Source organism: Pleurodeles waltl, chromosome 4_1, assembly GCF_031143425.1.
Source record: "Pleurodeles waltl isolate 20211129_DDA chromosome 4_1, aPleWal1.hap1.20221129, whole genome shotgun sequence".
Taxonomy (NCBI): Eukaryota; Metazoa; Chordata; class Amphibia; order Caudata; family Salamandridae; genus Pleurodeles; species Pleurodeles waltl.
The window spans coordinates 550,323,353-550,336,250 of record NC_090442.1 but is presented as its reverse complement, the minus strand read 5'-3'; positions in this window follow the sequence as shown (position 1 = coordinate 550,336,250).

Below are 12,898 nucleotides of genomic sequence, written 5' to 3'. Positions count from 1 at the left end.
ACATCACAAGTCAAGTTATCAATTAAAAGCCAAAAAGAGTCTGCATGTAATTTTAAACACAACGCTAACACTGTTAGTGTGGCAATGTACCTGGATGCGTAAAAAATAACCCAGCAAGGGGGGAGTGTATGTCAAAAAGGGCTTGTGATGCGTCGATATCACTCACAAGCGAGACCGTGCGTTGTATCTCCTTTGGTCGAGTCGGCGTGCGTTGTTTCTCCTCCAAGCAGGAGAGCGATGCGTCAATACGAACCACACTCTCGGGTCTGGGCAGGCCTTGCAATGTTTTTACATGCCCGATGATGTTTGCATCGGAAATCCTGCTGAACGATGATCCGAAAACCATGCAGTGCGGGTTGCAAACTCACCAGCCTCTGTCAGCGATGCTGCGCGTCATTTCCCCAGCCACGTGCGTCAATCTTTCAGCTACGCTGCAGGCAAGCGTTGATTTTCTGCCACGAAACTGGCAGTGCAGTGATTTTTCAGCTGTGGATCGGAGTTGCATCGATCTTTTCCCTGCACGGCGGTTGGTGCGTGGATTCCTCACTCTTGGTATGTCACCTTCTCCTTTCAGGGTCCTAGGAACTTGAGGGGCACCACTGGGCAAAACATGATTCTCAGCAGAGGCTCCAGGTGGTGGCACTGAGAAGTCTTTGCTATCCCTGGGACTTCAAACAACAGGAGGCAAGCTCTAATTCAAGCCCTTGGAGAGTTCTTCACAAGAAAGAAGGCACACAAATTCCAGTCTTTGTCCTCTTTCACAGGCAGAAGCAGCAACTGCAGCATAGCTCCACAAAGCACAGTCACAGGTAGGGCAGCTCTTTTTCCTCAGCTCTTCAGCTCTTCTCCAGGCAGAGGTTCCTCTTGGTTTCCAGAAGTATTTTAAAGCCTGTGGTTTTGGGTGCCCTTCTTATACCCATTTTGCCCTTTGAAGTAGGCTTACTTCAAAGGAAAGTCTCTCTTGTTTTTGAAATCCTGCCTTGCCCAGGCCTGGCCCCAGACACACACCAGGGGGTTGGAGACTGCATTGTGTGAGGGCATGCACAGCCCTTTGGGGTGTGAGTGACTACTCCCCCCCTCCCTCCTAGCACAGATGGCTCATTAGGAAATGCGGACTACACCCCAGCTCCCTTTGCGTCACTGTCTAGTGAGAGGTGCAACCAGCCCAACTGTCAAACTGACCCAGACAGAGAATCCACAAACAGGCAGAGTCACAGAAATGGCTTAAGCAAGAAAATGCTCACTTTCTAAAAGTGGCATTTTCAAACACACAATTTTGAAATCAACTTTACTAAAAGATGTATTTTTAAATTGTGAGCTCAGAGACCCCAAACTCCACATGTCTATCCGCTCCCAAAGGGTAATCTACACTTTAATCATATTTAAAGGTAGCCCCCAGGTTAACCTATGAGAGGGACAGGCCTTGCAACAGTGAAAAATGAATTTAGCAGTATTTCACTGTCAGGCCATATAAAACACATTACTCTATGTCCTACCCTAACCATACACTGCACCCTGCCTTTGGGGCTACCTAGCGCCTACCTTAGGGTTGCCCTAGATGTAAGAAAAGGGAAGGTTTAGGCCTGGCAAGTGGGTACACTTGCCAAGTCGAATTGGCAGTTTAAAGCTGCACACACAGACACTGCAGTGGCAGGTCTGAGCCATGTTTACAGAGCTACTAATGTGGGTGGCACAACCAGTGCTGCAGGCACACTAGTAGCATTTGAGTTACAGGCCCTGGGCACCTTTAGTGCACTTTACTAGGGACTACTGGTAACTCAAATACGCCAATCATGAAAGAACCAATTACATACACATTTTGTATAGGAGCACTCGCACTTTAGCACTGGTTAACAGGGGTAAAGTGCCCAGAGTAGCAAAAACAGAGTCCAGCACACATCGACAACCTGGGAAACAGAGGCAAAAAGTTAAGGGAGACCACGCCAAGGATGAAACGTCTAACACTATTTTATAGTTTCAGAGTGGCAAGTGATAGGACAGGAGCTTGAAAGACTTGGGTATGGTTGTGCTTCCTGGATTGCAGGTTCAGGATATCCTCTGTATGACTGTAAGGGCCTCTCCTTTTTTTCAGTATGAGGGCTGTGTGTCAGATACTGTAAACATTAGGGGTGAGGATGTCCATGAATTGTGGGGAGGACAGTGAGGATCAGGTTTCAGTGAAGAAGAGTGTACTTATGTTGTGTTTGGTGATGATGTCCGGTGTTGTATAGCTGCAGTAGAAGGTGTGTTTTGTTCTGGAAAGATGGGGGGTGATTCTAACCCTGGCGGTCGGTGATAAAGCGGCGGCCAACCCGCCAACAGGCCGGCGGTCCAAAAAATGGAATTCTGACCCTGGCGGGAACCGCCAACACAGCCCGCCAACTTAACACTCCGACCGCCACGGCGGGACCGACAAACAGCGCGGCGGTCACCGCCAACAGCCAGGTGGCAGACAATGTTCCGCCCACACTATCATGACCGGCCAATCCGCCACCTTTTCCGGGGCGGGAGCACCGCCGATAAAAACACGGCGGAAACAGACTACGAACGGGAAAACGCGCACCTCTACGCACTCCACGAGGAAGGAGGGCACCATGGAACCCGAATTAAACATCCTACCTGCTCTCGTCTACCTGCTCATCTACCACGAGTACGAATGCCGGCGCAGACGACAACGGTGAGTACTGCACCTACGACACAGGGGAGGGGGGAGGACGAAAGGTTACGTGCACACACATACGCAATACACCCACCCCCCCAAACCATGTACACACCAATGCAGAACAACAAGTCACAGTGAAACCACCCAAACCCCCGTAAAGAAAACAAGGACATAATTAAATAGTGACTCGAAATTTATGGGAAAGAAAAACCACTGATAAGTCACGGTCAAATAGCAATAACAACTCAAATATCCAAAATCAATATCCAGTGCATACGAAATACCGAGGCAATAAGTCCTGCACAACTAACGAGATTCAAAGTGTCCATGGGCCAAAGTGTAGCAACACAAGGGCAAAGCCCACACAGGAGACCTGAGTCCTTTGGAGAGAACACTGCAGGGGCATCTGATGAAAAAACTACAGGCACCTCAGGGGGAAGGTAAGGGGGGGCACCACAGCCACATGAGTCCACGACGCCAGATCCACGAAGGGGCCACCATGCCCACTCGGCCATCCTGGGGAGTGCAAAGCCACAGTCTCTCAAGTCTCTACAGTGGGTGGGATGCCCACCCGGCCATCCTGGGGAGTGCAAAGCCACAGTCTCTCAAGTCTCTACAGTGGGTGGGATGCCCACCCGGCCATCCTGGGGAGTGCAAAGCCACAGTCTCTCAAGTCTCTACAGTGGGTGGCTTGCCCACTGGACCATCCTGGGGAGTGCAAAGCCACAGTCTCTCAAGTCTCTACAGTGGGTGGTTTGCCCACTGGACCATCCTGGGGAGTGCAAAGCCACAGTCTCTCAAGTCTCTACAGTGGGTGGCTTGCCCACTGTTCCATCCTGGGAAGTGCAAAGCCACAGTCCATCAGGTGGATTACAGTCTCCACTGGTCAAGGAGGAGGCATGGTGGGCACAGTGAACCGTTAACAGTGCTTGACAGGAAGGGCCCAGCGGAGCGGTGCTTGAGATGGCGGGGCCCAGCGGAGCGGTGCTTGAGACGGCGGGGCCCAGCGGAGCGGTGCTTGACAGGAAGGGCCCAGCGGAGCGGTGCTTGAGACGGCGGGGCCCAGCGGAGCGGTGCTTGACAGGAAGGGCCCAGCGGAGCGGTGCTTGAGACAGTGGGGCCCAGCGGAGCGGTGCTTGAGATGGCGGTGCCCAGCGGAGCGGTGCTTGACAGGAAGGGCCCAGCGGAGCGGTGCTTGAGACGGCGGGGCCCAGTGGAGCGGTGCTTGAGATGGCGGGGCCCAACGGAGCGGTGCTTGAGATGAAGGGGCCCAGCGGAGCGGTGCTTGACAGGAAGGGCCCAGCGGAGCGGTGCTTGAGACGGCGGGGCCCAGCGGAGCGGTGCTTGAGACGGCGGGGCCCAGCAGAGCGGTGCTTGACAGGAAGGGCCCAGCGGAGCGGTGCTTGAGACGGCGGGGCCCAGCGGAGCGGTGCTTGACAGGAAGGGCCCAGTGGAGCGGTGCTTGACAGGAAGGGCCCAGCGGAGCGGTGCTTGAGATGGCGGGGCCCAGCGGAGCGGTGCTTGAGACGGCGGGGCCCAGCGGAGCGGTGCTTGACACGAAGGGCCCAGCGGAGCGGTGCTTGAGACGGCGGGGCCCAGCGGAGCGGTGCTTGACAGGAAGGGCCCAGCAGAGCGGTGCTTGAGACGGTGGGGCCCGGCGGGGCCCAGCGGAGCGGTGCTTGAGACGGCAGGGCCCTGTTCAGCGGTGCTCTTCTGCACGGCGGGGCCCTGTTCAGCGGTGCTCTTCTGCACGGCGGGGCCCTCTTCAGCAGTGCTCTTCTGCACGGCGGGGCCCTCTTCAGCGGTGCTCTTCTGCACGGCGGGGCCCTGTTCAGCGGTGCTCTTCTGCACGGCGGGGCCCTGTTCAGCGGTGCTCTTCTGCACGGCGGGGCCTTGTTCAGCGGTGCTCTTCTGCACGGCGGGGCCCTGTTCAGCGGTGCTCTTCTGCACGGCGGGGCCTTGTTCAGCGGTGTTCTTCTGCACGGCGGGGCCCTGTTCAGCGGTGCTCTTCTGCACGGCGGGGCCCTGTTCAGCGGTGCTCTTCTGCACGGCGGGGCCCTGTTCAGCGGTGCTCTTCTGCACGGCGGGGCCCTGTTCAGCGGTGCTCTTCTGCACGGCGGGGCCCTCTTCAGCGGTGCTCTTCTGCACGGCGGGGCCCTGTTCAGCGGTGCTCTTCTGCACGGCGGGGCCCTGTTCAGCGGTGCTCTTCTGCACGGCGGGGCCCTGTTCAGCGGTGCTCTTCTGCACGGCGGGGCCCTGTTCAGCAGTGCTCTTCTGCACGGCGGGGCCCTGTTCAGTGGTGCTCGTCCAGTAGGTCAAGAGAGCCAGACCTGGCCTGGACTCCCTGCTCACTCGCCCTCCGACCATGCTTTTGCTGGACTCTTCGGTGACGGAGTCCTGGGCCCTTTGGTGTCCTTCCTAACACCCGGGATGGGGCTTGTGGGCCCCTCCTGCTCCGCGCTCCTGCTGGCTGACTTTTCCGCCCTGCTGCCCTTTCGCTCCTTAGATGGGGCTCGCGGGCCCGTGCCTCCCCTAGCTGTTGTGGCTGGTGATGTGGGAGAACTTGGCTCCTTGGGGGCAGCTGTGTCAGTCCTCTCACGGCGGCCCTTTACCTTCCTGTTCTTCTTGCCTAGTGGGGGGCTGGCTGTCCCCTTGCTGCTGATTGAGGTGTCACTGCTGGCAAAGGGTGGGCTCCAGAACCCATGCACCACAGTGACACTCGAAGCTGGGCTGGTGGTGGCTGAGGTGCTCTTGGGACTCTTTGCAGATGGAGGGGGTGGGTCAGTGGAGGGAAAGAGGTCAAGATTAGCAAGGAAAACTTTCTTAGGACCAAGGTAAAAGGTAGGAGAAGTGGAGATGGAAGTGGAGGAAGAGGATGTGGTTGTAGGAGAGTCAGGTGTGCTGTCTTTGGGTGCAGGTGCATGTGCTGGAGGCTGTCGTGAGGTGGATGGCTGTTGGGTGGGTGGCTGCCTGCCTGCGTTTGTGTGTCTTGGAAGAGGGGGTGACAGACACAGTGGGAGAGGACACAGGGGACGTGTAAATGGTAGTGGGGGTGGTGACTGCACGTGTGCTGACTGGACTGGAGGGTGTGCTGGTGATGGAAGCACTGGCTGATGGTGGTGTGCATGCAGGTGTGAGTGTAGACGTGACAGGGAGGGAGGAGGGAGACGAGGAGGTGGGGGACACAGAGGTGGTAGTGACTGTTGGAATGTCTGCATCTGGGTGTTGCTTGCGTGAATGCTTGTGGCTTCTGTGGTGCCTGTGTCTGGATGAGCTTCCCTTTGGTGTTGAGGTGTGTGCAGGCTGGTCTGATGGTATGGATGGGATAGGCTGAGGAACAGGAGACAGAGACAGGCTGGAGGCAGTCAGAAGAGGGAGGCTGGAAACAGGGACAATGGCTGCCGTCAGTGCTGAGGCCAGAGCATTGAACGATCGTTGATGGGCAGCCTGACCCGAATGAATGCCCTCCAGGTAGGCATTGCTCCGATGCCCCTCCCTTTCTACCACCTGGATCGCATTCAAAAGGGTAGTCTGCCCAACAATGAGTGTCCTTAGGAGATCAATGACCTCCTCACTGAGGGCAGCAGGGGTAACAGGGGCAGGGGCTGAGGTGCCTGGGGCGAAGGAGACGCCCGCCTTCCTGGGCGAGCGGGCACGGAGCGTAGGCTGAGGGGCTGCTGGGAGGGCGGGGCTGGTGCGCTGGGTGGCGGCTGTACCTGGAGAGGCGGGGGGCCCGGATGTTGCCGCCACCGCTAGGGAGCTCACATCCGAGGACGTGTCGCTGTCGCTGGTGTCACCACCGGTCCCCGTTGTGGTGCTCCCCTCGCCCTCCGGATCACTGGTGCCCTCGGTGTCTGTTCCTGGTCCCACCGGGGCCTTGTGACGTGCAGCTCCCTCGTGCTCCGATGACAATTCTCCTCCGCCTGATGATGCTAATGCACAGATGCACAAGAAGACGAAGAAGAAGGGTGGGGGGAGAAAAACGAAGACCAGGTTGAGTGCATGCAATGTCAACACCGTTGGCGGAGAGGACAGACACAGGAGCCTCATGCACTAAGCCGCGCATTCGGGGTACACTACTCAGTACTTCGGACTAGGACTACAGGTCTACAGACGCCAAAGGCGCACATGTGTGATGCTGGACCATCGATAGCTGTACTTGTCACCCTACAGAGGTGGGGTCCGGGGGCACAGGGCCATGCCTAAAGGAGCGGACTACACTACAGAAAGCGCCCTGGCCTAATGTCACCCCCAACCCTCCTCCCCCACCCAGATGCCTCCACTGCGCATAGAGATAGCAGAATGTGCTGATACTCACCCCCTTGTGTCTGCTGTGATGTCCTCAAGTGCCCATCCAAATCAGGGTAGGCCACCGCCAGGATCCGGGACATCAGGGGGGTCAGGGTACGACTGGCACCCCTCCTAGGTTGGGAGGCCATCCCCAGCAGTGACTCGGCGGTCTTCCTGGTCCCGCGGCGGATGTCCTCCCACCTCTTGCGGCAGTGGGTGCCCCGTCTGACGTGGACCGCCAGGGCCCGGACTTCCTTGTCGATGGCACGCCATATGTCCACTTTCTGATGGGCGCTGACCTATTTGACATGTACATGGTGGGAAGGAGAAATCATCATATTCCTGCATGTTAGATGCAATTGGCCCCCCCTCCCCAACCTTGCCATATGGCACATGCTCTCATCTGTCGTGCGTTGCACTCCTCATTCGCCCCCCACCCCACCAACTTAGCATCCACCCCACTCCACACAGGCATAGCCCATTCAATGTGCACCCAGTGTACTTACCTGTTGGTCTGGAGGACCGTAGAGTAACGCATACTGGGGGAGGACCCCGTCCACGAGCTTCTCCAACTCTTTGGAACTGAAGGCGGGGGCCCTTTCCCCAGTCGCAGCAGCCATTGTCACTTCCAGACCGAAGTCACAGCAGCACTTGCAGTATAGGTCCTCTCCTGTGGAAGATCAGGTCTCGAGTGATTAAGCAGATAGAAAATGGCGGTCACGCCCGCGGCGGTGCGTACTGCGGCGGTGCGTACCGCGACCGCCGGCGCACCTCATTATTGGCTCCTTAAACCCATAGGCTTCAATGTTAGCCAATGCGGCTTCGTATAGCGGTCTTCGACCGCCTACCGCCATGGTGTGCCACGCCAGCGCATTGACCTCACATCCCATTGTCCCACTTCACAGGTCAGGCAGCCGCCATTTCAAGGGCCCACATGGCATTATTTGTACTGCGTCACACAGGCCTAGGCCTTGCATTGCCACACATACACGCCTTTCAATACATAGATAATCGTGTGCTATGCATGCAGTGGTGAACGTACCTGTGACTTGCTTGACTCTGTGCTCCATGTTGTCCTTCCTAGGCACCGTCCGCTGGGACTTGCGAGGAGAAGGATGAATCCTCGCGTGTACCGCCCGCTGGTGGAACTGTCGACAATGGAAGAACGCCACAACATACTACGATACCGACTTGACCGAGCCACTATACATGAACTGTGTGCCCAGCTGGAGCCAGACCTGATGTCCCCCATCCGCCAACCCACAGGAATTCCCCCTCTAGTGCAGGTTCTGTCAGTCCTCCATTTTTTGGCAAGTGGCTCATTCCAGACAACAGTGGCCATGTCATCTGGAATGTCTCAGCCTATGTTTTCAAAAATCTTGTCTAGAGTGTTGTCTGCCCTGACGAAACACATGCGGCGCTACATTGTATTCCCTGAGGAGGTTGATTTGGCCACTGTGAAGGGTGATTTTTATGCCCTTGGTCATATCCCCAACATAATTGGTGCCATTGATGGGACCCATGTGGCTTTAGTACCCCCAAAAGACGATGAGCAGGTGTACGGAAACAGGAAAAGTTACCATTCGATGAACGTCCAGGTGGTCTGTTTGGCTGACCAGTACATCTCCCATGTGAATGCCAAGTTCCCTGGGTCAGTGCATGACGCGTATGTGATGCGAAATAGCAGCATCCCTTATGTGATGGAACAGCTACAGAGACAACATGTGTGGCTAATTGGTGACTCTGGTTACCCCAACCTGCCTTAGCTATTGACCCCAGTGAGGAATCCCCGGACCAGGGCAGAGGAACGGTACAATGAGGCCCATGGGCGAACTAGGAGGGTCATTGAAAGAACCTTTGGCCTCCTGAAGGCCAGGTTTAGGTGCCTACATATGACAGGGGGATCCCTGATGTACTCACCAAAGAAGGTGTGCCAGATCATCGTGGCCTGCTGTATGCTTCACAATCTGGCATTGCGACGTCAGGTGCCCTTGCTGCAGGAGGATGGTCCAGATGGTGGTGTTGAAGCAGCTGTGGAGCCTGCGGAGAGTGAAGAGGAGGAAGACGAAGAGGACGACCCAGACAACAGGGACAGAGTTATCCTACAGTATTTTCAGTAGCACACAGGTAGGAATCACCCACGCCATTTACCATTTAGTGAATGCCCCCTGCATCTTTACTTTGTGTATTTCCCCCCAGTTCTTTTAAACTGAAGTTTACTTTTCCCTTCCCTTTGCAGTGCTGTATGACCCACTGCGTGACTTCTGCCTGGTTAGCCCATGGACTAATGCTTATTGACATCGGTATGTTGTCCACACATATATAACAGAACATTATTGATAAGTAATGTGTTATACATTTGTAAATAATACAGGCTGACTCCAGAATGATTTATGTGCAATGAGTGATTTATTTTTAGTGCTATATTTTGGTACATGATATTAAAACGGTGAAGGGTGAGGGTGGAGTTATGTCCATGGCAGAATCCAGTTCTCGGTCGCACAGGTGCATTGTTCATATGGCAGTGGAAGGATGGAGCAGGGGCAGTTCAAGGTTGGACAGGGTGACACTGTGGGACAGTGGAATGACATCCGGGGGGATATTAGACTGGCGGGGGTCTTGGCATCCTACTCTGTCTTCCTTTGAGATCTCAGGTTCCTCTTGCGGGGTGGTTGTTCTTCAGCAGGAGGTGGGGTTCTGGTGGCCCGTCGTTCTGTGGGGGCCTCCTGACCACTAGCGCCGGCGGAGGTGGTAGGCTGTTCCTGGCTAGTGACAGGGGCCCTTTGCGGTGCCACATGGTCCCGCAATGTGGTTTCAATGCGGTTGAGGGCCTGGACTATGGTCCCCATTGCGGTAGCGATGGCCCGGAGTTCATTGCTGAACCCCATGTACCGTTCCTCCTGCTGTGCCTGGATCTCGGTGAACCTGGCCAGTACCGTCGCCATCGTCTCCTGGGAGTGATGATATGCTCCCATGATGGTGGTGAGGGCCTCTTGGAGAGTCGGTTCCCTGGGCCTGTCCTCTACCCCCTGTCGCACAGCAGCCCTCCCAGTTGCCCTGTTTCCCCGGGCCTCTGTACCCTGGACGGTGTGCCCACTACCACTGCCCCCAGGTCCCTGTTGTTGTTGGGGTGTTGGGTCAGCCTGGGTGCCCTGTAGTGGCAGACACACAGCTGATTGACGCGTCCGCGGGACAGAGGCATGGGCCCGCTGGGTGGGAGCTGTGCTGGTGTTCCCAGAGGGGTTTGGGTCTGCTGTGGCCTGTGTCTGTGTGTGGGGAACCGACTGTCCAGAGGTCCCCGATGGTCCGGGCTGGTCGTCAGGTTCTAGGTTGACAGAGCTGCTGTCCTCGCTGGGGGCCTGTTCTGGGGGTGGGATGGACATCTCTGGACCCTCCGTGGCGGTGTGTTGTCGTTCGGGCCCTGCAGGGGTAAAGGAGTATGGTTATTGTTTCTGTGTGTGCCATGGCGTGCATTTTGGGTGCCCTTGTCCCCCAGTGCTGGGATTCCCTTGTGGGAGGTGTTGTGAGGGTTTGGGGGGGGTGTATTGGTATATGCAATGGTCATGCTTTGGTGGTGGCTGTCTATGGTTTGTGTTGGCATTCAGGGGTTGGTGTTGTTTAGGGTGGGTTGTGCTGGTGAGACATTGGCAGGGAGGTTATGTGCTGGGGGGTGAGATTCGGGGTGAGGGGGGGGTTGGCATGCTGGTGGTTGGGGGGGGGTGAAGTAGTTGAGATTCGACTTACCAGAGTCCATTCCTCCGCCTACTCCAGCGAGGCCATCAGGATGCAGGATGTTTACCACCTCTTGCTCCCATGCTGTGAATTGGGGTGGGGTGGGTGGGGGTCCGCCGCCAGTCTTCTGCACAGCGATGTTGTGCCTGGAGATCATCGAGCGCACCTTCCCCCGTAGGTCGTTCCATCGCTTTCTGATATCTTTCCGATTTCTGGGATGCTGTCCCACAGCGTTGACCCTGTCTACGATCCTTTGCCATAGCTCAGCCTTCCTTGCTATGGTGGTGTGCTGCACCTGTGTGCCGAAGAGCTGGGGCTCAACCCTCATGATTTCCTCCACCATGCCCCAGAGTTCTTGGTCCGAAAACCTTGGGTGTCTTTGGGGTGCCATGGGGTGGTGTGGATGAGGTGTGGGGTGGTGTTTGAGGTGATGTGCGTGGTGATATGTGGTGATGTGTGCGTAGATGTGGTGTGGGTGATGAAGTTGTGTTCCTGTGTGTGTTGGGGTTTTCTAATGCTGTGCTCGCTATCGCTATCTCTCGCTCTCGCTCTCGCCTTCGCTCCGATTTCCAACTAGTGGGGGTTTGTGGGTGATGTGGGTGGGTGTTTTATAGTTGATTGGATGTGTGGGAGCTTTGTTTGTATGTGTGTCAGGTGTGCGTATTTCAAAATGTCCAATGTGGCAGTGTTTTGGAGCTGTGTGTGTATTTTGACCGCGGCGGTGTGTACCGCCAATGGAATACCGCGGTTGAAAGACCGCCGCGTGGATTCGTGGGTCAGAATGGCATGGGCGTGTTTGTGTTGGCGTGACGGTGGAGGTTTGGTCATCTCCAGTTTTCCGCGGCCCGCTGATGTGGCGGCCTTCCTTGGATGTCGGATTTTTGGCGGTTTCACAGTTGGTGGTCAGAATGACCGTGGCGGTCTACCGCGGCCGCGGCAGTAGTATGGCGGACTTCTGACCGGCGGTAAGGGCCTTTTACCGCCGAGGTCAAAATGACCCCCATGGTGTTGTCCGGTGAATGGTATGTTTATGAGGTTAGAGTCAATAAATGTGCAAATTAGGTAAATGCGTATCTGTGGTCTGGGCATGATTGTGGGGATGGTTTGAAATGTGGTGTTTGCAAGTCACATGGAGAAGCTAGTTTACCTGGAGACTGGGACATTTTTCTTTGAAAAGTTCACATCAAGTGAGGAAATGGGTTTCTGTCTGGCTAGGGTATGACTCTAGTCAGGGTGAGGGGGTCACACACCCAGGATAACCCCTGCTTACCCCCTTGGTAGCTATTTATATAAAAAATAACTGTATTGTACACAGCATCATTAGCCCAAACATGACATGTATCCATAATATCCTGCTACACAAGCAGATGTCAGAACAACAGAGGTTACTAGCACTCTGCCAAATTAAGCAGTAATTAGATAAATGTATAGGTTACTAGTTATTCTGCAACACAAGCAGTAGTCAGGTTGTCATTATCACCAAGAAGGCACGTCAGACTAAACATAATGTCAGAAATGCCAAGATATCATCATAAATGCACACAAAGTGGAACATTTCCCTCAGGTCCATGTCACAATAAACACATTGTCATGAGGGCCATGACATCATCATGAATGCACATAAAGTGACCCTTTCACCAGATGGTGTGAGTCCGAGAACACACTATCTTCCCTATGTAGGTACTGCGGTCCTGGGGGAAAACAACAAGTAGTATCAACTTAGGCACCGGAGGGGTAGCATAGGTAATGAGGGACTAGAATACACTGGGGAACTGTGACAGGCACAGGAATTCCCTAAGGAACACCTTCTTCATGAAAGCCCCAAAGCGTTGGTCCCTTCTTTACAAAATGAGCCGTAATCACAGGCCCCAAACGTCGGGTGCAGGAGCTCCGGCACTGCTGCTACTGAGAATGCGGTTGTGTGGCTCCTAATCGCAGGTGCCTCTCAAAGAAGCAAACCAAACGCAAAAGAAAAGAAATACAAGGCGGCTTTGCACTGCTCCCGGGGACCTCATCCAATCCCCCTGCTAGTAATGGAACCGGATGGTGCTTACTCCTGAAGGTAGGTCTTCCGGGGAGGGTGCACCAGTGTGCAGGAGCATGAGGAACCCTAGCCGCCAACTACCAGAACCGAGCTGCCCACGATTGTGCGGTGCAGCGGTACAGACTAAACTGGTTTTGAGTGGGCAGGGCGCGGCACTTTTGCACACAAAC